The sequence below is a fragment of the Branchiostoma belcheri genome, unplaced genomic scaffold (assembly GCF_001625305.1).
Source record: "Branchiostoma belcheri isolate BF01 breed outbred unplaced genomic scaffold, Haploidv18h27 scaffold73, whole genome shotgun sequence".
Taxonomy (NCBI): domain Eukaryota; kingdom Metazoa; phylum Chordata; class Leptocardii; order Amphioxiformes; family Branchiostomatidae; genus Branchiostoma; species Branchiostoma belcheri.
Window position 1 is genome coordinate 1,182,141 of NW_017804387.1, and position 5,055 is coordinate 1,187,195.

Below are 5,055 nucleotides of genomic sequence, written 5' to 3' on the forward strand. Positions count from 1 at the left end.
CTTATAGCCTGTACTAGATCTATCCATACAGAATGATGTGTAATTCGTGTACCATGATATATTTTTAATCGAAATGTCTCAAATATGTACCAATATCCCATTCAAAATCCTAGACAAAACAGTTTAAAGACGGTAACTGGTAAAAAAGATCAGATGCCTGGACTTAATATTTCACACAAGATATTTAATTCTGTAAAGCTATTCTTTGAAACATAATTTAATAACGAAGAAGCCTGAATGCCATCCTTTTTGGTTACCGGGGATCCTATACTTGCTCCAAAAATTGTTTTAAGGGAACGAGTACCTGTTTACACACAGTCTTGTAGCAGGGATTGTATCCCACTTATTGTTCCGTACAGTTATTTAGGGAGACCTACCCTGATGGAAGAGACTACACTATCCACTCGTTTGAGCTAGATTCGAGACTGGCGCCCTACTTCGCGTCCTACTCCAACCACGTGCTGCACTGTCCAGTCGCCGTGGCCGGGAAAGATGGTCAGTTGTGTCACTTCTATGGCTTTTCTTAACGCTTAATTGTCTTCTCAAGGCTTATTCAATCCTTCACATTTTCATGCACATCGGTAGATATAGATTATGCAAACGAGTACTTGATTTTATACATACTAGACAATACTGTAATTTTATACTTGCTGTATTTGGAAGTTGCGTAAACATTGTCAAAGTAAGCAAATAAGATATGGCCGGCCTAAAATAACCCAGGCATCGTAACGTAAGCAAGGTGAGACATTACTGGTTGTGCATAAGGGAACCATTAAGAGCCGATGTCTGTAAAAACCAAGCAAATCAGAAAAAAAGTGGCCAAACTCAAAAAATCAAATTCTCTCAAACTTTGTGTGGTGGTAGGGCCTTGACCCAAACTTACAAAAATGGGTAAGTTTTGGACGCCTGGTTATTTGTTGCCATGGCAACGGCCATTTTTGAAAATGGCGGATTTTTACCTTGTGGAGGCATAAGTCTTGCCCAAAATGGATCATCTTTTACCTTCCGTATCTCACAGAAAGTAACACATATCTCCTTGCGTGTAACATATTTTATGATCCATATTGTAACTAAGAAAATGATATGAAGTTTTGCTCGAAATGTTTTTGTGGTGAGCTGTAGCAGACGTTTAAAAATGGCGTGTTTTTGTAAAATTTCAAAATTGAGAAAAAGCCATTTTTAGGACGTTTTTAGTGAACCATGGCCGCTTAAAAGGCAAGTAGAATTAGTTCATTTTTGGCACAGTTATGGCTATAACCTTTGTCTACAACATATCAGAAAACATTTTTGGGGTCTCCATGGGGGGGAGTACAGTGACCCCTAGACTAAACCATTATTTCCATTGTGAAAGAATCCCAACCGCTGCATTATAAGTGAAAAAAAGCATCCACAGCATGGCTATACAGTAAAGAAAACGAAATCTAAAGCTTTTTTCAAGTGCTAAGGATACCTACCTCGCACTTACAAAAGTTGTTTCCTTCTGGGACTGACAACGGGTTATCATGGCAACAGTTATATGGGGAGGGGGGCGGTGTTTTGAGGCCCACGGCCACTTTCTTGTTGTATAATGTCTGAAAAGTTTAAACTAGAACCACCAAACTTGGTGACTTTTCCTCAAATAAATTTTGCAATAATTTGATATTCATACTTTCATGTTGCCATGGCAACGGGTTGCTGACAGGCATATTTTGCCAAATTCAGCAATTTCAGTATAAGAATAAAATTTCCATTTTTTTGTTTAAAATTTTTCCTCTTATCAAACATTCATGACATTACTGTAAGTTCATATAATTTTTATGATTACAAATTTATAATTTATGTTCATTAGATGACGTCATTGATCAAAGTCTAAGATGGTGGACTATAACTCGGATATAACAAGTTTTTCCTCTTAAAACACTAAACCACAAGATTTTTTTTTAATCATGGGGCAAGGAAAGGTACCTTGGACAAAGGAAGTAGATTCTTGCTGGATTGACAAAGAGTTGCCAAAGGTAACTCTTCTTTTTTAAATGGCACTTATCATTTCTATATATATATATAATGTTGTTGTAGCATTCACATAGACCAACAGAATCCCTATGGCAGAACAATGCTGTCTGTTACCACTGTGGTAATAATGCTGTTGCAAACATCCTGACAAAATGTGGAATTTCAATCAAAAAGGTAGATTTCTAGAACTGGGATAAGCAGAAAACATAGGCACAGGGTGATTGATGTGATTGATGATGAGGCTACATCATCAAATGTAAAGAAAGATTTGCTAGATATTTTTGATTTACTACTCTACCAACGGGTTCAGCATTGAAGGGTGCCAGGAGGACAATAATTGTACCATACCAACCAGTGGCCTACCACCCAGGGACCCGAAAGGATCAACCCTGAACCCCGCCAAGGATCCAAAAGCTGCCCGGCCAGAATGGAAGAGCCGGTCGGCACCCTACCGCACCCCGCATGGGTCAAGACGGGAGACTGAACGGGCACCGGACTGGTCCCTAACAGAAACCGTCAAAAGGACCAAAAGTTTGTGAATTTTAAATAGAAGCCGTCTTAGCGCCCCGACAGGGAGCCGTAAAGGAACATTTGATTGTGACCCTGACAGCCTGCGCACGCTCGGCTTCATGCGGCCGGCGTCTACACCGGTAACATGCCGAGCATGTGACTCCAGCTTAAGTAGGGTTCATGCAGCATCAAAAATGAAAGAAAAATTCGTTTAATGATAGAAATTATATGAAATTACATATGCCATAAATTCCAAATAAGAGGTGCAATTTTACTAGAAAAAAATGGAAATTTCATTTCTTAAACTGCATGAAATTACGGAATTTTGTAAAATATGTTTGTCAGCAACCCGTTGCCTTGGCAACATAAAAATATTGATTTTCATCTTTAAAATGAAATTATTGCCCAAGTTATTTAAGGAAAAGTCACCAGGTTTGTTGGTTCTAGCTGAAAATTGCTAGACATTATACAATAAGAAAGTGGCCTCGGGCATTGAAACACCGCCCCCCTCCCCATATAACTGTTACCATGGTAACCCGTTGTCAGTCCAGACGGAATGAACTTTTGTTAGTGCAAGGTGGGTTTACTTCACTTGCAGACAGCTTTAGTTTCGTTTTCTCTGCTTTAAAAAAGTTTTGAGAGTTTTATCGTTTTAAGAGAAAAAAAACGTAATATCCGAGTTACTGATGGTCCACTATCTTGTCCAATGACGTCTCTTATTAACATAAATCATACATGTGTAAACAAAGAATTTACATAAACTTATAGTATAATGTTTTTTTTTAAATTCAAGTAACACCTCGCAGCCAATGGCTGAATTATGTGATACATTTACAATTGATTAATAGATTTACGCAAATAAACAGTCTAACGTATAATATTTAAAATCGAGGTATGTAGGTAGCGCATTGAATAAAAACAATTGATAACAAGTGGTTGGTTAAAACATTGAACATTTAAGTTAAAAGCATATCGGGATAAAATGATTAGGTGTGGCGCAACGAGTAGATTCTAGTATGTACATTTGAATAAAATTTCTGGGAATATTAAATAACATTTGAGTACACGTACATACAAATAGATGGCAGCATTAAGTTATAAGTAGGGCAACGAAGTAAAGAGCAGCTACAAATTCAGCATCCGTATCATGTAAGGGATTGCACTTGTTCGGTATCTTTCAGTTCTACAGAAGACAGTGTCCAGTTTAAGGGATGAGCGGGTCGTCCTACCACTGATTTCAACTCTTGGAGGTGGCAATAAGTGTCTATGCAGCTTAGATCGTTCAAGTGATCTAGCGAAGTTCATTGTCAGTTTGTCACGGCGTGACTTGAGTGTTGGTAGGTTGAACTGTGCGCATGCCTTGTAGTAAGAGGTGACTTACAGGAATGTCATGGATGTTTGATAAGGGGGAACATTTTAAAACAAAAAAAAATGGAAATTTCATTGCTATAGTGATATTACTGAATTTGGCAAAAATGACTGTCAGCAACCAGTTGCCATGGCAACATGACCATGGCAACATGAAAGTATGAATATCAAAATCATTGCAAAATTTATTTGAGGAAAAGTCACCAAGTTTGGTGGTTCTAGTTTAAACTTTTCAGACATTATACAACAAGAAAGTGGCCGTGGGCCTCAAAACACCGCCCCCCTCCCCATATAACTGTTGCCATGGTAACCCGTTGTCAGCCCAGAAGGAAACAACTTTTTGTAAGTGCGAGGTAGGTTTCCTTAGCACTTGAAAAAAGCTTTAGATTTCGTTTTCTTTACTGTATAGCCATGCTGTGGATGCTTTTTCACTTATAATGCAGCGGTGGGATTCTTTCACAATGGAAATAATGGTTTAGTCTAGGGGTCACTGTACTCCCCCCCATGGAGACCCCAAAAATGTTTTCTGATATGTTGTAGACAAAGGTTATAGCCATAACTGTGCCAAAAATCAACTAATTCTACCTGCCTTTTAAGCGGCCATGGTTCACTAAAAACGTCCTAAAAATGGCTTTTTCTCAATTTTGAAATTTTACAAAAACACGCCATTTTTAAACGTCTGCTACAGCTCACCACAAAAACATTTCGAGCAAAACTTCATATCATTTTCTTAGTTACAATATGGATCATAAAATATGTTACACGCAATGAGATATGTGTTACTTTCTCTGAGATACGGAAGGTAAAAGATGGTCCATTTTGGGCAAGACTTATGCCTCCACAAGGTAAAAAATCCGCCATTTTGAAAAATGGCTGTTGCCATGGCAACCATCAACCAGCGAACCAAAACTTACCCATTTTTGTAAGTTTGGACCAAGTCCCTACCACCACACAAAATTTAAGAGAATTTGATTTTTTGAGTTTGGCCACCTTATGCTTGGTTTTTACAGACAACTGCTCTTAAATTCGTATGTTCTATGGCTCTAGCTGGAATCACATTTGAAACGGGGCCTGCTCGGCATGTTCTTGGTGTAGACGCCGGAGGGCGTCATGAAGCCGAGCGTGCGCTGTCAGGGTCACAGGCAGGTTCTATTTAAAATTCACAGGCCTTTAGTCCCTTTGACG